This window comes from Agelaius tricolor, unplaced genomic scaffold, assembly GCF_023055355.1.
Source record: "Agelaius tricolor isolate 1412-34295 unplaced genomic scaffold, bAgeTri1.0.p SCAF_16, whole genome shotgun sequence".
In the NCBI taxonomy this organism is placed as follows: domain Eukaryota; kingdom Metazoa; phylum Chordata; class Aves; order Passeriformes; family Icteridae; genus Agelaius; species Agelaius tricolor.
Window position 1 is genome coordinate 16,709,147 of NW_027269276.1, and position 23,925 is coordinate 16,733,071.

Sequence of the window (23,925 nt, forward strand, 5' to 3'; positions counted from 1 at the left end):
AGAGGTATTTTCCAGCCTAAACAATTCTGTGATATCTTGTCCTGATCTGCTGAGACAGGCTTGTGTCACCAGAGCTACTGATGGCTTTGGCACATGGGTGCAGCTGGGGCACCCCCCTCCTTCCCCATGCACTCAGAGAACCAGCACAGACAATAAACACCCATCATGAAATGGCTTTAAAGAACAAAGTGTATAGAAGGACAAAGCTGGAATGAATTAAAAAGAAGTATATAAAAATAATAAAAAAAAGCATTGCAATTAACTAAACTGTTAAATGAATAAAAAGGTATTAAATAAAATTTCCTGAATGTCAAGTTGACACAGTTTTTTACATCCAGGCAAGGAAATGAGTCCCTTGAGCAAATCTCCCTGCTCCAGGGCTGGGCATTAAAGGCTTTCTGGTGGATGTTGCTGGCTGAGGTGCCTTTGATCTGGGCTGCTGGATGCAGCTCACATCTCCCAGCCAACGTAGCCCTGAACACAGCCCCTCCTCCCACGTCCCCACCCCGAGGACAGCGCTGCAGGGCTGCCCAAAGCCAGGGCTCCACGGGAACAGGGCAGCTGAGCCTCCCCAGTGCCATCCAAATGCCCCCAGCGGGTCTCTCCGCCAGGGTGCCTTCACATCCCTCTTTGCCAGCTCTCCTCCGAGCAGGGCAGAGCAGCGGGGCTGCTCTCTGCCACACCTCCACCTTCCCCTCTCCTGCAGGCACCAGCAGCAATTTTCCCTCTCTGGGGAAAGCAGCTTTCTTTAGCAGCATGTTGCCTGTCAAAGGCGCTTCCCTCGGTGCCTCCTGAAGCCAGTGAAACCTTTCTCTTTGGGAACGAGGGGAATGCTCCCTCCTGTGGCAAACACAGCGGCAGCCCCGCTCCCCGGCGTGAGGAGCCCAAAAGGGGCCTGGCTCCCTCGCCCCCCGGACCTCCAGAACAAACATCCAGCTGGCTGCTCAGGAGCATCACGCAGGCTGGGGACGTTATTTACTGCTGCAAGGTCATTCATGGGAGAGAACTGTGCATCCTGAGATGTACATATGTATGTATAGCTGTAATTCTCGTGTGCTTTGTGTATAATAATAAATATATCACGCAGGAACTTAACCAGTGAGGTACCAACAAAGACATCAAACGAAGCAATTTGTCTCAGCCAATTGCTTGAGCTGCCTCCGATGTCACTGTCTGCCACTGACAATGAGAGGCTCTTAAGTGTCCTGGAATTGCACTGTGAGCTCCCCAAAGCTCTCACTGCCGCCCGCCTTCCCCTCCCCTCCAGCTCCTTCCTGTGTTTCTCCAGCAAAACACTTTCTTACGCAAATAAACATGCAGGGAGGCACAAAAGGCATTTTGTCTAGGATTTCAACACTACCACGTATTTCTCATTCAAATATTCAGCTGTATCCTTCAGAGATCAAAAGCACAGCACTGAAACGAGGCGAAGCACGAACATCCCAAGCCAATAGCTCAAGCTTCCCTTTCATTCCTGTTCTGGCTGAGGAAGCAGATGAGAATTCCATCACCGTGGTGGCTCCCAGGTGTCCCAGGCCCAGGACTCCTGGGCACACAGGTACAGCTCTCACAGCACCCATCTCCACACAGAGCTGCCAGTGATTTTATTAATGGCCATTAAAGCCTTCATGAGCACTGCCTGTACAACCAGAAGGTGACCTGTGTGCTGTGAGGTCTCCAGGGAGGCGCAAGCTGGGGCTGGCACAGCCTGGACCAACTGGAGAAAGTTCACTGCTCCCAGATACCTGGAGTGGGGTCTGGCCCAGGAAAGGGTGGCCCTGTGCTGCACCAGCACCCAGGGAAGGCACAACTCACTGCACAGCATCCTCCAGCACAACCAGCACTGAGGCATCCCTGCCACTTCACACAGGGGAGCTATAAAGGGAAGAATGGATAAAGTAGTGTCATTCTGACCCAAAACACGCCCACAAGCCCCTCCTGCACCTCTACCTTTCAGCCAGAGACTGTACACACCTGTACTGCACCACAGGCTCAGGTTTATTAACAGGGAGCAGCTTCCCTGCACAGCCAGCTCCATGACCACAGCCCATCTCCCATCCCAAAGAGCCTTTCCCCATGGGAACACCTTGGGGCAACAGGGCTGAGCCCCAGCAGCTGCCCACTGCTCTCCCCAGCTCGGTGAGGACAGTGCTGAGCAGGAGCCATGGGCTTGGGCATGTTTACTGTGTAATATATGAACTCATACCAGTTTTATAAGCCCCTCCTGGCTCAAATCACATTGTAATTCTGAACAGTCTTAAACTCATTTAAATCCTAATAAAAGCACCGCCCTGCATTTGCATTCGCTGCTTGCAGGTCCCTGAGGCTGCCCTGACAGCAGCTCCTGTGGAATTGGGAATGCTGGATGCCATCCCTCACAGGAGGGGTCAGGATGCACACCAAACAGGACAATTAAAAACACAGATGCAAGAAATGGGCCTCCAGACTGACCCAGGATGATTGGCAGAGCAGTTGTGTGTCAAAGCTTCCACAGAAACACAGGAGAGCAGCAGCAGCATGGAAACCTCAGAGTCCCACCTCCTCTGGAATGCCAGAGGAGATCCAGGCCAGCTCTGTGCACACACGGGCACAAGGCACCCACAGACTGCACCATAACTGGGTTTAAAGGAGAACAGGGAATAAGCACCTAATGAAGCACCAGGAAACCAAGCAGGTGCTGTGGGAAGTGTGTGCATGAACCACACAGGTGCCCTGGGGCAGGTGGGACAGATCCCTGCCCTGGTATCCCACAGATCCCAGGGTCCTGGAGACATGGGGGGGTTGCTGCCACAGTCTGGGGGCACATCCTGGGGAGGGCTCTGGGGTTGCATCTCAGCAGATCCTCCACCTGGAGCACATCCTCTACCCCAGCACCACTGGCACCAAGTGCCAGTCTTGCCCTTCCCTTCCAGCACAGCCCAGCTGTGCTCCAGCTGTGCCAGAAGGTGCAGCAGGGGGCTGGATGATGGCAGCCCCATGAGGCCCAGCTCACACAGCTCTCTCACCCCACCATAGGCACAGCAGTGCTGACTCAGGCCCTGCCCACTGTGTCCCTTCCCCAGAGCTGCTGCCCCACTGTTCCCTGCTCCACAGCCTCTCACCTCCCCTCCAGGTTCAGCCCTGCTCCATTCCCATCCCTCCACCCCAGTGCAGTGCACTGGCACTTGCCCAGTGCTTTATGCATGCCTGGTTTTGGCAGTGACATTAACAGGCTCCCCTGAAACAGTGAGATTATGAGCTATACCCATCCAGCTCCAGAAATACTAATTATTAGTAACTGTATGAGATAAATGGAAATATCAATGATGAAAGTCAATATTATTGCCTCCTTTGTTCCTGTTTGTTTTATTTGTAGATGAAAGGACCACTCAGGCCGTCTCCCCAGGATGTGGCCTGGAGCTGGAACAGCTCCTCTTGGCAAGCTCCTCCAGAGCTGTGCTCTGATAAGAAATCACACTGCACACATGCTTGCAAAGGGCTCTCTAAATCAGCAGCCCTCAAAAGCAGCCATTGTCTTTGATTGATTCATAAAACTGGAGCTGCTTCCATTCCCTGCTCCAGAGCCAGGCAAGGGAGGATTCAAGGAAGGGAGAAGGTGGAGTGTGAGTGGCAGTGATTAATTGTGGAACATGGCACGGCACTGGGAACACTCCATGGCTTGGCTGGCTTTGATGTTCACGCCTTCATCCTCCTCACTTGGTGGTTTAGGCACCAGGATGGGAACCAAGGACCCCTCCCAGGCTCTGAGAGAGATTCTCAGGCAAGTCCCAGGGCCCTGCTGTGGCCGGGTGAGCACTTACAACATCAACATTGCCTTAATCAGCAAGTCTGCTCCCTCTGCATGTTCTGAGTCAGAGCTGCTGATTTTGGTGACAAGAGACTTTTTTTTTTTTTTAAGCCCTATTAGCCTTGCAGAGCTAACAGAGCTAAGAGCAAGTGAATGGGATGCTAATTTTGGATCACACCTCACAGCACTGGGAGAGCACTTCCTAGAGCAGCCTGTCTCCACAGGCAAGCCACGTGCTCCCCACAGCCATGGGGGGCAGGACACAGCCAGGAGGGAGCCATGGGGTGCACCAGGGCATTATTCTTGTTCCTAGTACACCCTAATATGTCACTAAGCTGCCTCCATTCCCTTCCAAGCCCTGAGTCCATCACCAGCAAACATCCACAGGAACAAAGCAGCCCTCTGACTCCCAACTCACCATCTCCAAGGTCAATGCAGTGATCACCTCCCTGCAGTGAATACAAACCATCCCAGCCCCTCAGTGCTAACCAGGACAAACACTCCTGCTGCCTCTCTCCATGTGCAGTGAGATCAGGAGAAGTGGAAGCCTTGCAGGAGTAATTAGAACAGTCTTTAAAAAGTAGTCAGGCTATCCTAAATATTTCATGGAAGGTAATTTTATTTTTTTTTAAGCTGCTTTAAAACCCTTCCTTGCCCCTTGGAGCATGTCAGGGTGCAATTAAGCAAAAGTATCAAGGCATAAACCCAAAGAAACAAACTGCCATGCACACCCACCTCCACTCTCACTTCTTCCCTGTGGTTAACATTGATGTGACATCCCAAAGCTGTGTGTGCACACGATATCATCTCCCAGCCCAAGAGAAGGGAGAGCTGCCTCAACTGCTAGAAAACCTCAGAAGCCTCCCAGAGTCACAAACACAGTGCCCAGATTCCTGCCACAAAGAGTCCCTGATGGTCCCCACCAAACCCTGAGCATCAGACACTCTGTAAGATCCCATCAATGGGCTCTGCAGAGCTGCTGGACATCCAGCAAATGGTGACAGCAACAGCAAATTTGCTGATGATGACATCCAGCAAATGCACTCATGGTGCCACCCTTGGGCAGGGCTCTCTGCCTGGCTTGGTGGATTTTTGCAAAATTAATAATTATTTTTAATTAATTAAGAATTATTTTTAACAACAGAAAAATCTCTTAATAGCTTCGTCAGCCCTTGGAGGGAGATGTCTGAGAAGAAATCTGTTTTAATCCAGAGAGCCAGGTGGGAACCTGGTAAGGCACAGAACAGAAATTCAGGGCTGCCCTTGGCTCTACTGGGGTGAAGAAGCCAATGTTCCAGAAGAGACCACAGACACCTCCCTGTGTGACACTCCCAGCCCAGTTCTCTCTCTCAGCTCTCCCAGCCCCACTGTTTAACCACAGCATTTGGGGCAGCTGAAGACAAGAGTGGTCCTGGTGTCCCCACTGTCCCTGGGGACAGCCCCAACACTGCTGCCACTCCTGCATGTCCCCCCAGCTCGTGGGGCTTTTGATGTAACCTTGGCACCAAAAACTTGCTTTTCAATAGAATCCAAAACATTCCATGGGGGCTTGGTGGAAACCCTGCTGCAAGTCCATGGCCACATCACCAGAGCTAGAGAGCACATGGGGGATTTTTTGGGAGCATTTATGGCACATGCAGTCAGAGAGGAAGAGAAACATCCCTCAGAAACCACAGCAGTTCAAAGATCTACTCAGTTTGAACACTAAAAATTCATGCATTAAAAATCCACTCAGGCTCAGAACTAAATAAAGCCTCTGACCACATCATCCAGCCCAAGGTTTGCAGGCTCCTTGAGGAGAGAGCTTCTGTGCCTGCTGGATGTTCAGGCTGAGATCCCTGCTCCCAGCACCACATCCTGCTTCCCTCCAAGCTTCTGGGCAGGGCAGGGGTCTGTGGGGTGTTTGGGACCCCAGCTGTGCCTGGCTGCCCTCTTCTTGCACTGCTTAGTGGACAGAGAAGCCTGAGAAACTGACCACACATCCATCTCCCTCATTATCCCAAATTCCCTAGGAAAAAAACTTTTCTCCTTTTCTCAAAGGAAAAAGCAGAAGGAAAACCAAAACCACCTCGTTTTCTATATACTGTTCTTAGGAAAAACCTTCAGTTTTTGCAAAGAGCACTCTGAAAGAAAACACCCAAATCCAAACACAGAGCAGATGGTTCTTGGTGCTTATATTTTCAGGAGGACTTTAACCAGCAGGATCATTTCCCAGCAGAATTTTGTTTTAAGAGACAATCACTAAAAATAAATGCACTTCAGAGCTTGCTGTTGAGAAGGTATTTTCACAGAAAACTGCTATTTCCATGGTCCCTGTAGCTGCTCTGTCAGCCCTGACACAGTGGGAGCTCCTCCTTGGAGCATCTTTCACACACAGCTTCTCCCAGGGTCCAATGCACACAGAGCACCTGTGGGAGCAGGGAGGGATGTCTGGGCTCATTCCTGATTACCATAAAACAGGAAACAGCAACAAGAAGCTACAAACACCTCCCTGCAAAGCTGGAAATGCCTTCCACAGGCTCCTCTCACACAGGAATGTGAGGCAAGGTAAGGACAGGTCCCTTTTTTGCATGCACCAGGTTGAGCCTATTCAGCCTGCTCTTTGCTTTGAGCAAAGAGCAACATAAGGGAGAAATGACATATCTGAGTGTGAAAGAGTTCTGCTTCACTGTTCTGCTTCTCTTTTCCCTGAACCAGGCATGGAGCACCACCCTTGGGCAACCCCCAGTGAGTCCCTGTGCTCTGCCCAGGTAGGAGTGCCCCTCCCAATGCCACCACTCGTGTTGAACAGAGATCCCAGCACTCTCCTCCATCTCCTACTACCTTGGACAACATCCAGTTTCAACAAACCCTCCCCCAGCTGTGGCAGATGAAAGATGCTTGAATCATCCTAATTTTTTTTTTTTTTCATTAGGAAACCAAACTCTGCTCTTCACCAAGAGATCCTTTTTATTCTCTCTTGAGGACTGACATGCTGGGAAATTACCTCAGCCCAGTCAGCTCTGATGTTTGCTGTCTCACGCATCTCCTGCACCAGGCTGACAGCTCCCAGAGCCAGCTGAGGATGGGGATGTGCAGAACAAGCCCAAAGCTGCTCCTGTCTCTTTTAACTGTCCCGGCAAGAGCGCGGGGAGGAGCTGAGCCGGGGGAGCCGAGCAAGGAGAGCAGAGCCATCTCCAAAGGCAGCGCTTCTGGAGGACCCTCTCGCCTGCCCTCTCCTGGAGGATAAAACTGCTCCTGCCCGGCATTCCCGAGCTGTCCACCTGAATCACTCCACGTGGGCAGCGTTTGTCCCTCCCTGATGTAACACGAGCTGGAGCAAACCCTCCCGAGCAGAGTCACGCAATCCCTTTACAGAGCCCTTTCTCAAAATCATCACCATCCAAATACTCATTTTAGAGGCCTCTCCCCCTGGTAAAACACTCCCCTGAGCAAGCACGATGGACTGACTGAACACCTCCCACGTGCCCCAGGTCCCAGCTGGAAGCCATCCCTACCACAGGGATGGGAGACAGGCACCCAGCTGCCCCAACCCCACCAGCAGGGATGGGAGACAGGCACCCAGCTGCCTCAACCCCACCACAGAGATGGGAGACAGGCACCCAGCTGCCTCAACCACACCAGCAGGGATGGGAGACAGGCACCCAGCTGCCTCACCCTCACCACAGGGATGGGAGACAGGCACCCAGCTGCCTCAACCACACCAGCAGGGATGGGAGACAGGCACCCAGCTGCCTCAACCCCACCACAGGGATGGGAGACAGGCACCCAGCTGCCTCACCCCACCACAGGGATGGGAGACAGGCACCCAGCTACCTCAACCACACCAGCAGGGATGGGAGACAGGCACCCAGCTGCCTCAACCACACCAGCAGGGATGGGAAGCCACCCCAGACTAAGGGGGAAGGAAAAGGCATTTTTACCACACTTTTGGCAATGGAAACCAGTCCAGCCCTGGACTCAGCACCACAAATGCATGTGAGCATCACCTGCAGCAATGCTCTGAGCTCACCTACCTGGGTCAGATGAAGGCAGGATGCTGGGGGATCAGATGCCAGGTGTGCACTGGGCTTTGGCCTCTCCTCTGCTTTCCACTCATGCACTGTGAACAAAAAGGAAACCAAAATTAGGGTTTTAAACCTGGCATTTGAGAGGCGAGCAGGAGAGAAATTAAAAAGCTGTGAATGCTTTTCCCTCTCAAAACTGAGCTCAGGGAAGCTCAATCTTCATCCAAGCTGATATTTAAAAGTTATAAATCAAGCTATAACAGACAGAAAAACACAACTACCAAAATTTAGTGGCCCTGCTGCTGGAAGGCCCAAAATGAACTGCTTAAGAGAGCCATTTTCCCACGGAAATAGAGCAGGTCTGTACTTAGTAGAGCATTGATCTGCTGACAGCTACCAGGACAGATTTGGGCCAGAGCACTTGGGAATCATTTGCAGTGATCTCTGAAGAAGCACATGCATGCAAAACCCCTTGGAAAAACACTGTTGTAAGGCACTGCTGCAGCTGATTACGAGTGTAGGTGTCACTCACTGGTCAGCACAGGTTTACACTTCCTTCCAAAAGCCTCTCCAGGCAGCTCAGTCCCTGGCTGCATCCCTGTATCCCAGCCAAATGCTTCACAGAGCACAGGAACTGCAAAACATCACCAAAGGGCTGAGCTGCAAAAGGCTCTCACAGCTCAGGACCCCAGCAATGAGGCTCAAACTGGGGACACTGCACCCCATGGACCCAGGGGGCCTCTCCCACAGATGTGCTGGGATTTGGAGATGCTGTGTTACAGCCAGAACACTGCCATAAGTCCTGGGGACAACAGGCTGGGCCCTGAGAAATGCCAGGAGCTCAGTCCAGCTGAGGGGTGCAGAGGCTGGCAGCACTGGGGTACCCCAATTTACCCAGCCTGGGGCTCCCTCCCACTGCCATCACAGCTGAGATGTGCTGGAGGTAGAAGAGCTCAGCTGCAGCCGTCCTGTACCCCATATTCACCCTCTCCCAGCACAATTTTTGCTGTATCAGGAGATGAGGTCAAAGCAGGGGGATGCATTCCTCCTTTCTTGCCATAAAAAGCCATTTCTGTGAGTCCTGAGCCACTCCACAGACAGGGGGCACAGAGGAGCCTCCAGGAGGTGTGAGCACTGCTGGAGGGGCTCCAGTCCCACATGGGACTCTGTCCTCCCAGCACAGGGACACAGTGCTGGGCTGGCCAGGAGCCTCTCCCTTACCAGCTTTCCTGGAGCAGTTATCACCCCCAAGATAAGCCAGGAAAAGCTAAAGCATCCGTTTCCAGAGGTGTTGAGTGCTCTTGGCTCTCACTGGCTTCAAACCCAGGTGCTGGTGCCCCAGCCCTTGGCTAATTCTCCCCATCACAGCCCCCAGAGCAGCAGAGGACCTGGCAGACAGGTGGGCAGGGAGGGCACAGGTGAGGGGAGGCAGAGCTTGCTCACCTGCCCAGCCCCCTTCTGTGCACAGCTCCTGCACAGACAGGATGTGTGACACCAGTTAATGGTGCCTTGGTTTTTTGGGGGTTATTCCTGTCTACTCCTCCTTAGGAACTCATACATAAGCAGATCTTACAAAAATCCCCAATGCTACCAAAAAAAGTCCATCTGTGTGAAAACGTGGAGCACAAATGCCTCTGCTTTAGGGGAACAGAACCTGCCCAATCATGCTTCAAAGGACATCTGAGGTCCTAACACTGCTCAAGATCCTGCAGAAGGCATTGGAAAAATGGGAAATTACTTATTTGGTTTATTTTTTGCTTTCACACATCACTTATTTTAAAAGACTAAAAACATGTTTATGAGTTTAACATATTTAAATGGATCAAAATCTGTTCAGCAAGGATGGAAAACAACTCTCCCACCCCAAACTTCTTGTGGGCTGGGACCTGCTTTTCAATCTTCCACCCACAGCAAATATTTCAGATCCAATTTTAAACTGAAAGGCTGGGGACAGATTGGGGAGAGGACCCGTGTGGGGAACTGTGCCACTGCTCTCCTCATCACCACCCCAAGCACCCCTCACCTAAAGTCACTCAGGGACACCTGGGCAAGGGATCAGCTGGGAACAGGGGACAATAGAGGCATCTGTGTGTGGGGAGAGCATCCAGAAGATAAAATGAGAAGCTTTCCTTCCTTCCTTCCTCCTCCTCCTCCATCAGCAGCTTTCCACAAGGAGGATCAATGCAGCCCACTGTAACTGCACCGTTGTTCCATTTTTAATTAATGAAAGAAAAAACTAATCATTGAATTAAACTTCTCATTACTCCAGCTGAATACCCTCTAAGTAAATTTAATTACTGTACGAATTGGGTTTCTCCCTGCCTGTTTTATTAGCTACTGATAAAGATGGAGGAAGGGGGAAAAGAGGGAGAAATGAAAACAGAGAAGGAGAATGGAAGGTGGGAAGTAAATGCAACCCCAGAGGTACACAATTCTGGAGTTTCAGGGCCTGGGGAAAGACTCCCCCAAAGCAGGGTGGAGGGATTCCCTCTGGGGTAAGCCCAAAGGGACAAGGTCCTGCCACCCACACCCTGGGGTCACAGCTACCTACAAAACAGCCAACAGAGCTTTGGGCTCAACCAGCTCCCCTCCAAACAAGGGCAGACACTGGTTTCAGACCTGCAGCAGCCATGATCCCTTCTCATCTCACCTACCTCTGAACAGCCAGGTTTTTTTCCTCTGCAACAAAGACAGCAACCCCTCAGCACTCCAGCAGGGAGCCAGTGCTGACAGAAGCATGGGAACACATGTGAGCAGATCCTGAACACCTGCTGTCCCACCACGCTCCCAAGCACCTGCCTGCTGAGTTTGAGCCTTCCTGCTGGAGTGGGAGTCCTGCACAGCCAGGCTGTGGGCAGCCAGGATGTGCCAGCAGCACACTCCTCCCAGGAAATCAGCCCAGGAAGCCTTCCTGCAGCCCCTCGTGTTGCTGCACAGATTTTGTTCATGGCATGATTTTGGGGCTTTCCTATTCTCATTCTGTGATTCAGCCTCCATTGCTCCTTCCTGACACAGGGCATAAACCAGCACAACCCCATCCAAGGAATCCAGCAGCCCCCACCAAGCACAGCCCCCTTCCAGCACTTTCCTCCACATCCAACAGTTCTGTGTGGCTGGGAAGGGTCACATTTAGGGCAGACTGGGGTGGAGAGGGTGAGGAAAGTGAAAAGCACAGCTGTTTTCTCCAGCTGGCTAGTTTCAGCTGAGCTGGGTGGTGGAAGTGCTACCCAAGTGCCAGCCATGATGGGATTTGGGACAGGGGTCAGATCACCTCTTCCCTGCCATCAGGGGGCTGAGAGGAGCCCATGCAGCCCCACAGGGGCTTGATCTCCTCCCCCAGTCCCTTCCTGCTCTCCTCCATCCCCAGAGTGATTTCTCCTGTTCAAAGGTTCTGGGCAGAGTAGAAGGTCCCTTCTCCTTCGCATTTATCAAAATCCCCAAAGTGGGCTTTCCCAAGGAGCAGATGGGAAAGCAGGTAACAGGGAGGGAATGGCACTGGGTGAGACCTGCCACTCAACCTCTGGCACCCAGCACAGCTCTGGACACTGGGGCCACCCCCAGAGCCTGGGAGGTGCTGGCTCCAGGTGGGCTCAGCACAGCACACTCTCCTCTCCAGCATGAGCTTTCTGCTGCAGCTAAAATTGGCTCCCACAGGCTTCTGCCATCACCAAAGTCATTGGTACAGCATGTTCTGCCACCACAGGCTCTTCCCAAGCTCCCACTCACAAACCCCCAACGCTGCCTGCCATGGGCCCCACAGCTCCCACTCCCTCACACGCTTCTCTTTTGTCCTGGTGATTAAACAGAGAAAAGAAAATCATTCAGGATGACCAAAGAAATATTTTTTTTCTTTGCCAAATTTTAAAGCTCCAGTAATAATTTGAGGCTGAATGAAACATTTTGTTTGGGCTGAAGTGAAGCTTTCATTTTGTTTGTAGGTGGCTTCCCCTCCACCCTGGGGAAAAAAAAAAAAAAAAACTCGAAAAAAATCAAAATGAAATGTCATGTTGAAACAGATGGCTGAAAGGTTTCATTTTGAAAATGTCAAAATCAAACTTTTCAGTGTTTCACTTTTTTTTTTCCCAGCCAAAGCCACTTGCTAAATACAACCTGAATTCGTGAGCTGAGTCTGTTGACTGAAACCTGAATTTTTTTGGTGCATAAGCTGTTCCCTGAGAGCTTTTTTTCTGCAGGCTGGCACAGGTGCCCCACGCTGTGACCCCGCTGCAGCCGGGGACGCACATGGAGTCAGCAGGAACAGTGCCCTGGAGCAGCCCTTCTGCAGGGGGGTGTCCTGGGAAAGCAAAGCCAGAGCCAGGAGTCACAAAGCAAAGCCAGAGGCCAGCACTCACCGTGGCAGCAGCTCTCTGCAGCTCCTCTGGGGGGGCAGAGCCGGGCGCTGCGGCCCCGGGCACGAGGGACAGGGGGGTCCTGCCCGTCTCATGGGACCCAGCACGGAGCAGGGGGCACCTGGCTCAGCCCCAGACACACAGCCCTGCAAGACAGGAGGAAGGGGACAGCGTCAGTGATACCTTGGGGTTGTTCTCTTCTGTGTTGGTGTGCAGCTTTAGCTTTATATTAAGTGTTACTGGGATCTTTTCACAGGGTGGTGGAGACAAAACAATCCTGTTCTAGCTGGAGATTCAAGGACTGGAGACTCTTCAAACTTCAGGCCCAAAGCATAAACAATGTGAGAAGAGGAGGGTGGGAAAGCAAGCAAGGAGGATGAAACTTCATCACTTGAAGCTGTTAATTGGACAGTTAACTCCTATATGCAAATGGACTAAAACTTATAAAAATGTGAGATCTCATGACTGAGCCCTGTTTTGATTCCATCTTGGAGCCATCTGGGCACTGCCAGGGTGTGGCCTTTGAGGGCACTTCAGTAAATCCCCACTTTATTCCCCTTAACTCCATCCAGCCTCTGCTCCAGCTCCTTAAGGCATCAGCAGCAGTGCCCAAGGATCTGCCCTCTCCCCCAGGGACTGCTCACTCCCACCCCTGTGCTCCCTGCAGGGAGCCCAGCCCATGGCAGAATGGGCTTTGCTCATCTTGCTCCAGGAGGGACAATGTCCATCCCCCTAAACTGGTCCAAACCAGATCCCAGGGATGAGGTCTAACAAGCAGGTTGGTGCTGATCACATCTTACCAACAGCAGATCTCACAGCCTCTCTCCATGCCCTGGGTGCCAGTCCCCACAAGTGCCTTGTGCCAGCACTGCTGCCAGGTGACTCTGTCCCCATGCAGATGTCTGGGTGACAATGTGACAATGGAGGGCAACCACACACAAGGCTCCCACTCAGCAAGCAGGAATCAGGCTTCGATTGCCAAATTCAACAGTCCAAGAGTTTTCAAGCACATTGCAGCACCTCTAAATTCTGCCTTGAATTTTGGGCCTTGACACACAGAAGGGCATTGGAAATACCTTAAATCTGCTTTACATCTGCTATTGATTCCCAAAGAGTGACAAGATTCCCAGGGTACACTGGCAGGAGCACAACAGGCCAGATTCATAAGGGTGCTCTCAAAAAAACCACCCCAAAGCTTTAATCCAACACAAAATCAGTTATAAAAATCTGATTTATTCTCCACAAGAAGCTGGATAAGGCGATCACATGCCCCTATAAAAGCAGGAGTAGACACCTAAATGCAAACTCCACCAGAGCTCAAGTTAGAAACTTGTAGGTTCATTTCCTTTTCCCTTTCACCTCTGGTTCAGCTCAAGAGCAGCAGCAGAGGTGCAGCAGGACCATCACCCTTCCAGCACGATCACAAACCACAAAATGCCGAGGCTGGTGCTGGAAAACCTGTTTGTAGGAGATCACCAGCCTGATAGCTCCCTGAAAGAGGATTAGATGGAGCTTAGACTAAGCATCTCAGCAGTATCAACCCATAAGAAGATGCTCAGCCGCTGCCACTGCTAAGGTAACATGGAGATGGATTTATCCACTGAGAGGGAAAATCTTCCTTCTGAGAGCCTCTCTCATCCCAGAGAGGGCAATTTGCCGGGTCCTTGGCTCCATGGCCACAGGGGCAGGGCAGGCAGGAGCCTGCTGGATGGACTCCCATGGAACAAGAGGCAGACTGGCTCCAAACTCAAACCTCCTCCCAAGTTCAGGGGGTGGCAATCGGAAATTAAGCCCATCTGTTCCTGAAACATTGCACCAGTGGAGAGGTAAGGAGGCTGAGAATCTGAGCTCCAAAGAAACTAAAAACAGAGAGACAGAGCTGCCTCTAAGGGGAGGGATGCTGCCTCAGGCTCACCACTGCAATGAGTTTGGAGAGCTCAACTAAATCTCTTTAGTTTAGAGAGCAAGGGAAGTGCTGCCAGCACCATGTGGGTCCCCTGCACCAGCCCACCCTGGTGAAGGGAGAGATGAGGCAGCTGAAGTGCCCCAACCTCATGGAAAAACTACAGACACGGGAAGAAGAGATTAGATATTAGGGAGGAATCCTTCCCTGTGAGGGTGGGGAGGCCCTGGCACAGGCTGCCCAGAGCAGCTGTGGCTGCCCCAATTCCTGACGTGTCCAAGGCCAGGCTGCACAGGGCTTGGAGTGCCCTGGTCTAGTGGAAGGTGTCCCTGCCCATGACAGGGGGCTGTCCTTGAAGGTCCCTTCCAACCCAAAACACTCTGTGATTCTATGAAGGGAAACTGAGGCAGGCACCAGGGGTTCAAGGAGCTACCACCAGCAACAATTCTGGCCCAGAAAACTGGCTTTGTCATATGGAATGGTTTCACAAAGAGTATCAAGTGCCCCATCAGCATCAAAGCAGCCAGGTTTTATGTGTTTGAAAGGAAACATTGCCTTTTTTCCCTCCCTCTGAGCCCACTTTTCATTTTAACTCCCTTCATTTCTTTTCTACCCCAATCTAAACCAACTCTGCTGTCAAGACCTTGCATTTCTGCCACGTTCACTCAAATAATTTCAAACCAAACCTCCACATTTTCCTCTTTTCCCTTTAAACAATGATGCTAAACCAAGAAACATTTTTCTGCCCAGTTCCTGCTAAAAGTCAGGACAGCAGGGTGTTGGCTGGGAGCAGAGGCATAGGAAGAGCAGGTGGGACTCGGAAGCATTGCCTCCAAACCGCCTCTTGCTTCCAGGATGTTCACAAAAGTAATTTTGTGCAGATCCTTTATCCCTGAGAGATGGAAATAACAAGGGAGCAGAATTGGATCAGGCATGGGGAGACAGAAGGATATTTAACAACCAATCCCAAGCACCACTCAGGTTACCCAGGGTCAGGGCAGCACAGGAGGCTGATTCCTCCAGCATCAGAACAGGGCAGGAGTACCTGGTCCCTCCTGCTCCAAGTAGTAAAAACTCATAGTTAGCAAAGAGTATTTATGAGTATTGAGGGGAAAAAAAACCCACATGCCACAGGGAATAACAAGGCTTTCTTGTGGCTGGTAGCTGAACAGAATAAATCTATCCACTGGGTATAAATTGGTTAAGCAAAAAATCCCTCTCAACTGGAATATTTTGCAAGAAAAATCACAACAAAAAAAAAAAAAAGAAAGAGAACTCTGAACCCTCATTTCTCTCCTCAAGGTCAGAGCTGTTACCCTCTTTCATGAAGGAGAAAAAACCACCTTTCACTGGGAAATTTAGCCAAAAGAATTGAAACGTTTAGGATGTGAGTGCATTACTGCCTGGACTGGCCTGCCCAGCTGGACTAGACTAAATCTCTCTATTTTACAGGGAGTTATCTTTCAAAAGCGTGTGGTGGGGAGGCTGAGGCACCCAGGGTAAAGGAGACAGCAGCCCCTGGGACTACAGCAGTCAAGGAGAGCTCTGTGTGTCAGAGCTCAGGATCTAGAGTCTCTCTGGTTATTATGCAGAGGCTGTGCTAAGGTTGCTGCTTTAGTGCACTGCAGGCACTAAATTAAGGGGACATTTACAACCCACAATGCAGAAGCAGCTGCTGAAGGTGGCCATGGTGAGTGACTTCACCTCTGGGTGAAAGGCTCTCTGAGAGAAATCTCAGCCACAGGGAATCAAGATGGGAATTGAGTCCTTCTATCCACTCAGTGCCCTGGTCAGCAATGCCAGCACATCTCTGGGCACCTGTGGCAAGTGGGGACCAGGAGCAGCCTGCTCTGCCCAGTGCCAGCCAGGGGTGGGACTGCCCTGTTTGGAGGGGATGCAAAGCCCACAAAACACTGAAGCTTGGCCCAACTAGCAGAGTTCTCATGCAACAAATGCACCATCACCACCAGGGCAGCACTCCAAGGGATCTGCTCCCCAAATAAACTCCCAGACCAATCCCTGCCCAGAGCATGCATGGCACAGACCAACAAGGCAGAGCTGCCTCCAGCATCAAGCAGTTTCTGGTGGCAAAGCAAGTCCTGGTGCCTGCTCAGCCTTTTTAACTGCTCTCCATGGCCGAGCAGGCTGGGGCTGCCAAAAAGGGGGTGACACATGGTGACAGCTCCTGTGGCTCCTCCTGGGAGCAGTCAGCACTGCTCCTTCCCTCCTCCCACAGCCATGCCAAGCCCAGCTCACCAGGGCTTTCCACCCAGCACTGCTCCTTCCTCCTCCTCCTTCTCCTCCATGCTGGGCAGGAACAGCCAATTTCAGCCCAGGCCAAAACCCAGTGTGCTGGCACAGATGAGCCAGCCCTGCTCTGTGCTCCCCCTCTTCCATGGCCCTGTGGAAGTCACCAGGAGCTTTTCCTTGCAGGTCCAGGGACGTCCTGTACTGTGCTCAGCCATGCAGGGAAGGGGATGGCTCTTGGTGGGAGCTGGCACAGACCTGCTCCTGCCCAAGACAGCAATTCCTGGAAGTGGCCAAGGGAAGGGGAAGCAGAGGAAGAGCAGAGATGATCTGATAGACATGCAAGAAAGATGAGGAGAAAAGGAGTCACTGGGAATGGATCTCAAGGTCACAGCACACACCTCAGCTTCTGTTGAGAATTCCATGTGCTGCACTGGGAGCTCAGCTGGAGAGGGGCTGCAACTGGGAGCAGAGGGAGCAGCAGCAAAGGGTGGGGGCACACCCCTGAACACAAGCAGGGCACGTCAGGGTGCTGGGCCCCAGGGAGACTGGCCATCCAGAAAGCACAAGTGGCATCATGCTGACAACCCTGCAGCTCACAGATCCTTTTGAGAAAGTTAACTGAATGAATTTACACCTAAATCCCTCCAAACACTGGGATTTCCTGCCTGTAGGGATTTACAGCCACCATAACCACTCCTGTTTGCTTGGAGATACCACATTTTGGGGACATTTGGCCTTTCAGGCACCAGGACCAGCCCAGGCAGTGCCCATGAGCCTCAGTGCAATCAGGCAGGGACACCCCACGCAGGCCCAGGCACTCTGGGAGCACTCCTTACTCAAAGGGATTACTGCAAACAGCCCAGCTAGGAACAGATGGGAGCCTCCTGGAGACCTCTGCTGCCTGCCAGCAGAGCCATGACCCTGCAGCTCCCCTGTCTTTGGGAACCACGTGCCCAGAGTTGCTACACTTGACAAAGCAATCAGCCAGGGACAAGTTCTGGCTTCTGTTCCAGAGCAGGTCAGACCAGAGTCATAAATCTGCTCCTCTGGCCTTTAAATGTGCAACAGGTAGAATTCAGAGGTCTTGAACTCCTCTGATAGATGAGCCCTGAGCCTGGAGGGCTGCCCAGAGCAAGGGATCCTGCCATCTCAACCCAAAGGCTCCAGGTGAGCACGCCGCAGGGTGAGCATCCGATGAGCCACGGGGAAGCCAAAGTCACAGCCAAGGCCAGTGACAGGAATAGAATTGGCTCAGACTGAGCAAATGTAACTTTCCATCACTTTGCAATCAGCCATCCATCCTGGAGGCCAGCTGGCTGCCATGTCAGAGCACCTCCCATCCATTTCAACTGTCCTGAGAATGCCAATGCTACACAAGACTAGCTCAAGAAGACTTGGGAGAGTTATTATCCAAAGCCAGGTGGCTGGACTTGACCCAAATCTTAGGCAAGTGATTAGAATGATTGGCATTTTTTTGGAACGCAAACTGCTGTGCTGTACCTGCCATCTATCTTCAGAAAACTATTAACTGCACAATCACCAAGCCCAGCACACCTGTAAGGCTATCAAAGTGCCTGCAGACTGATGAGGCTCCTCCTCACCTGCAGCTCTGGGACCAGCCACCCCTGTATGCCCCAAAAATGGGCTGCTTTGGGCAAGATGCTCTCCTTGGGCATCGTGGTACCATGCCCAGACAGCTCTTGCTGCAGGATCAGGGATGGGATAGTGAGTCATGGGGATGAGTGTGGAATTGCTGGACTGGGATGACTTTCACCCTGTGGGTGATGTGAAAAGTCTATTCTGGCTGGGAACAGATTGTCAAAAAACTGCCTTTGCTGAAGATCTGGAGTCAGGTCTCATCCAGGCCCCTCTGCTGCAATGGGACACTGCAGCACCACCAGCCAGCAAGGTGCTGCTCTCCCCCTTTGACTACACATGCCAAAAATAGTCTGCTTTCTCTCAGAGCAAAGGACACTAAAAGCAGCAACATTTCCAGGTGAGCAGAGCACAAGAGCAGCTACTGAATGACACCCAGCAGCTCCCAGCCTCTGCCCAGGGCACACATCCCCACTCCAGGACAGGGTCAGGAGCAGGGAATGCTGATCCCAGGCTCACTGGAGTGTCAGCCCAGCTTTCCTGCATGCCAGGGCAGGGGGCTACCCATTCTGGTTTAACACCAGAACCCCAAACTCAGCTGTTTCAGGTTTGAAACCTGAACCCAACTCCAAAATTACAGATGAAGGGAATGAAGAGAACAACAAGCCCTATTCAATGAATCAGAGCACATCCAGCACCCCACATCTATTGTTTCAGCTTGAACCACATCACCCAAAGGATGAGCAGCCCAGGATTTACAGACTGGGGACATTGTGTGGACTCAGAGTTATCTTGCATGTCCTTGTTGCTGGAGAGTCCACTACCCAGGAGCCCTTCAGAAACTCAGGGAGGTCACACAGTTCCATGTCCTGCACATCCCCAGCCCATGCCAAATGCTCAGCTGGGGCTCCAGCACAGGAGCTGCCAAACCTGCTGCACCAAGAGGTTGAACTGTGCTTAGATGGGGATCCCAAACAGGGTAAAATCTGCATTTAATACCTATTATCCTAACATCTCCCCATCTGTCTACATCCCTCACATGCCTGTAACTGCAGCATGCCAGGGCTGCCTCATATCAATGGCACTTTAATTTCATCATTCCCAACTTATTTAGAGCAATTAGGAGGCAATGAGCACACGCCAGGGGCCAGGATGCACTTGAATAGCATCCAAGGGTTACCACAGTATCACAGGAGACTTTCAGATGGAATTATCAGCCTGAAAAAAAACTTAAATAAAAAGGAAGGCAGTCCCCAGAGGGAGGATAAGGTTCTTCTTGGTCCGACAGGTCCCTTTTTTAATTTGAAATTAACTGACAATTATAAAGAGGTGATATTCCTCATTTAATTAGTGAAGAGACAGCCTCTCAGGTTGGAAGACAGAGATAGATGTTTTGCCTGGGCAACTGGCTGAAGAAAGGATCAGGGGAGCAAGGCTGGGATTCCTGCAAGGGCAATTGCCTAATCCCACTTCAGGCAAGCAGGTTTTGCTGTTGACTTTTCTGGGAGAAAAGGGAAAAACCTGAGCCATTTTGGAAACTCTGGTTGGAAAGGCGAGGCAAAAAGTGAGCTGTTTCTCCCTAGTGATTTCTGCTGGGTGCTGGGAGCGACCCACAAAGCCAATGCCACCAAGCAAGCTACCAAAAAAAGCCAGCCAGCCTGCAGCCTGGCTTCCCAGTGGCCCCATTTCATGGAAGGCAGGTGAGGTGCCAAAGGAAGGGACAGCTCCTCACTTCTGATTTAGCCACAAGCCCACACTCCTCCCTCACAGGCTCTTTAAATGCCTGCCTGTGTGAGGAAAGCAGTGGCCTATTTTCCTCTGAGCAGCTCAGAGCAGCTCCACCTCGGAGCACAGCGCTCAGGTCTTATTTAGGATGCTTCAGACACATCCGGAGGGACTCTGGGAACAGTCTGTGGAAAGAGAAGACTGAGTGGGCAACCTGAGTCACTTCATTGCTTACAGAAGTGTACACAAGCATCTTCCATTTGAGCAAAGCCCTGCTGGCTCTGGGGACCAGAGGGAAGTGCATCTTCTCCAGCACACTCCATCGGTTCAGAATGGCTGCACAGCACCTTTCCCACCCAGGCTCACAGAAAGAGGGATCATCCCCCACAGCTCCAATCCAAACCTCTGATCCTGGCAATCCCCCTGCAGCACCAGAGGAGCTGGAAGCTGCTCTAATCTGCTCTGATGGCGAGCTCTGCAGAGGAGATTAGCTTCCTCCCGAGGAGGAGGAAGCAGCACAAGGCTGGGAGGGGAGAGGTGCAGTGCACATGCCCTCGAGGGATATTTTTACAGCTGGCTGCAAAACTCAGCTCTGAGCCCCTTGCCAAAGAGCCTGACTCATGCAGACAAATCAACCCAGCACCATCTCCTGCACGTGGGGAGGAGACAACAAGCACAGGAGTAACTGGAGACCCCAGACAGAACCCAGCCAGCCTTTACCCTGAGCCCTGGCCTCAAGGAAGTCACTTGGAGCTGTCAAACACCTCTGCAGAGGCCCCATAAGCTGGAGCTGAGAAGGACTGTGCTGAGGCAAAGCCATGCCCTGCCATGGGGGGCCCTCACATTACTTTTCCTCCTCAGTGCAGGTAAATGGTGCTGTTTGGGCTCTGAAAGCTCAAAGCCTCTGCTCACCTACCCAGAGGCACAGCCCAGCTCACCCAGGTGTGCTCAGCATCCTCCCAGTGAAGCTCTGTCTTCATCCAGGACAGGAGAGCAGCCATGGGCTCCCACCCTACCTCACTTTTCAGGCTGGTTCACAACAGCACCATGCAATGTCTGCCTGCCTGGGCACCCTGAGCCAGCTCAGAAAGAAACTCTTCTCATAACTGCTGCAAGATGCCAAAGGCTCCTGCTTCTGCCCTGCAGCGACCAACAGCACTCCAACCTCTTTCCATTCATTTCCCAAGGGATAAAAGCCACAAAGTGACATCCAGCACAGGCAGGATCATCTCACAGGACTACTGATGCTGTCAGCAACCACATGCACAGCAGCTCCCTGGGGCAGCAGGGAAGGGAGCTCGTGGGAATCCATGGAAAGTGCCAAAATATGAACTGCTAATAAGATGTATTTTCAAATATCACCACATTATGATCTATTGATCTCACACTAGAAACTTGACTTTTTCTGTGTAACATTAATTTATGTCACTTGCACAGTCTGGGAACAGCAGATTGAATGGATGCCATTACACTAAAATTAGGTACTGCAGTTATTAACTGCTAGGAGCCCAAATTGTTGAGGTGTCAATCCAGAATATCAGCACCCCTACAACCCAGAGGGAGCCCCCATCCACAGGGGAGTCCCAGCCCCCAGTGCTGAGTGTGGGACAGGGGCACCAGGCTCACCACACTCACCACAGAACAGGCTTTGCTCTTGGGCAGCAGCCCTGCCCAGGACCAGCCTACAAAATGGGCACAGGGAGGAACAAGAGCCAAGTCCTGCCCTGAAGCAGGGGAATGCCAGGCAAGGCAGTGTTTCCAACCTCATCCAACACTCAGCTAAGGCCTGGTGACACCTCCTAGGCTGGCTAAAGCCCCACAGAGCACCTGCAGCTCCTCAGAGAGGTGATCTGAAACCCAAGAGCCCAATTCTGGTAGGAACTCTAGAAACAAGTTGTCTAGCAGAAGGTTTTCACAAAAGCTGAAAATGCTCCAGTGGGACTTTGGCCAAATATTTTGCTCCCTTTTAAAACAGGGCCAATCCACAATCATTTCTAATGATCCCACTGCCTGCTTCTCAGAGTGCTCACAGAGACAAGTTGTCACCTTTAGACCACTATATCAAGGCTGAGAGCATCAAGTGGGGAAGATGATGGGCTTGGAGAGGAAGAACATCCTTCCTTTGCTCCACTTGAGCTGCTGATGGGTGTGCCAGAGCTCTCTAAATGGCATTACATTAGTGCTGCATAGAAGCAATAAAGCCCTAAAAGACCCCATTACATATTTACTGAACTACACATCACACAGACTGTCCCCCGGGACGCCACACCAACACTTGGAATAACAAAGCCAAGGGCTGTAAAAAGCACCAGGCTGGGCAGACATCCCCAGTGCCCACAGCTGGGGTCAGGGCACACAGCTGTGGGGAGCCCACAGAATAATCCAACCATCACATCTAACCAAAGAAAGCAGCACAAAGCACTGTCTCCTCTGCCAGAAACTTGCCCAAGTCACAACTGCTGAGCACAGAGTCTGCAGAAGAATCAGCATCCAGGGTGAGACCTGCTGCTTTGCCAGTGCTCAGTCCTGGCACCAACATGCACTTTCCTCCTGCTGCTCTGGTTTCACTCCCAGAACTTAAATTTTTACTGTTAAGCTCAATGAGTTGTCATTTCCAAATGCCTCCTGCCTACAGGAAAGGGGGCTGCACAAAGTGCTCTTTGGGATTTCCCAGTAGCCAACACTGAGGCACAGGGCTGTCACAAAGCCCTCACTGTTGCACTGCCATGACAACTTTGGTAAGGTGAAATGGTGTGATGGCTTTTAAAAGACCTTTTTCTCCCTCTGCTCCTGGCACCTGGCATATGGCAAGATCACAGACATTGCTCTGCCACCACAGAGGCCATCAGAGGCACCCTGGCTGGAGAGGTGAGGTCTCCCTCAGCCAGCAGCCTGTGGCAGAGGACAAGCTGACAGATGTGTTGGGACAGAGCTGAAGACTAAAAGGGGTCAGAGACAGAGAGGGGAGACTCCCCTCGGTGCTAACACGGGAGAAATGGAGTCAGTTTGGGAACTTTTGGATGCATTTTCCCCACCCCCCCACAAGGCACAGATTTGCTAAATCAGCACAGGTTTGCATGAGAGCTTTGCCCTTGTTTAGCAAGTAGGAGGGGCACAGGAAAGCCACAGCTGACTCAGAATGCATTCTCAGCTGCTGGCAATTAGGGATGCACCCTGAGCCCCAGCAAGTGCTCTCACAAGGTCTGTGGTCCCTGCCTGTGACACCTGGGGCACAGATCCAGAGCACAACACTGAAACAACCTCAAACAGGCCCCTGTCACCCAGCTCCCTGCTGCTGGAATCATGGCAGGAGCCTGCCAGCAATGCCAGAGAACACCCTGACCACAGGCTCGCCTCTCCCCCCACAGAGGTGCAAGCAAAGCCCAAGTCCTGAAGGCTCCTTCTGGACAAGGGTTTCTCCAGCCCTTCTTGCAGAGGTGCAGCCAATGTGCCAACCCACAGAGGTCCTGGCACAGCTGGAAAGCTCAGCCCTGCCCCAGGAGCACATGCAATGCAGCTCCCAGCCAGCTGCAAGCCCACAGCCCCTGCACTCAGGCACACACCAGGGGCTGGCAGCCAGAAATGCAACGCCCGAGAAGTTTGGTGAGTTATTGTGTCCCCACCAAATAGCTCTGACCTTTTCAATATTCCATATTTTTATTGGCTGCCCATTTCCCCCCAATCCCCACAGGCTCATTAGACAGCGAGCAGCTCCACAGCCAATGCTATTGCAGCACACTGAAAAGGTCAGAGACATGGAGGATGAGAGAGCCCTCTCCAGAGGGTGCTTGGAGCAGGACAGGAACACTCCTCAGCCAACACAAGCTGCACACCCACCACGAGCGGCTGCCCAGGCACCCTCTGAGGCAGAGCTCCTGCTGCAGGCTCCCTGGGGATGCACCACACCCATCCCTGCTCCCAGACACACCAGCTGCTGCTGCAAGGGGACCTGGCCACCCTGGCACGGAGCCTCCAATAAAAACCTCCTGTCACAAGAAAGCACAGGGTAGGGCTGTGCTCCTACAGCACAAAGGCCAGCAGGAAGGCTGCAGAAATGCCCTGACTGCTGCCACAGACCTGAGGCTGCTGCTTAAGGAGGGGAAGCACAGAGATCATTTTCCAGAGCCTTGGGCACACACACAGGACAGAGAAGGCAGCTACCCAAGGTGATTATTAGCCATGTCTGGTAGATGGGAAAAATGCATATTTTACAATTAGCTTTTAGCAAATATTAAAATGAATATTATATGTGTTATGTTAGAAAGTTATGCTGTATTAATTCTCTTAAGTACTGTGTTAAATATAGTT

General features: G+C 51.9%; 1 protein-coding gene across 2 annotated transcripts in view; it reads right to left on the minus strand.

Moving 5' to 3' along the window:
* The window catches only part of LINGO1 (leucine rich repeat and Ig domain containing 1), a 158,586-nt gene that overhangs the window by 51,673 nt on the left and 82,988 nt on the right, over positions 1 to 23,925 (minus strand). For both annotated transcript variants that reach the window (XM_071441800.1, XM_071441801.1), the window contains 2 exons: positions 12,147 to 12,289; positions 7,804 to 7,889 (listed from right to left, as the gene is read on the minus strand). The gene's annotated coding sequence lies outside the window, so the exon portion shown is untranslated. The remainder of the gene's footprint in view (positions 1 to 7,803; positions 7,890 to 12,146; positions 12,290 to 23,925) is intronic.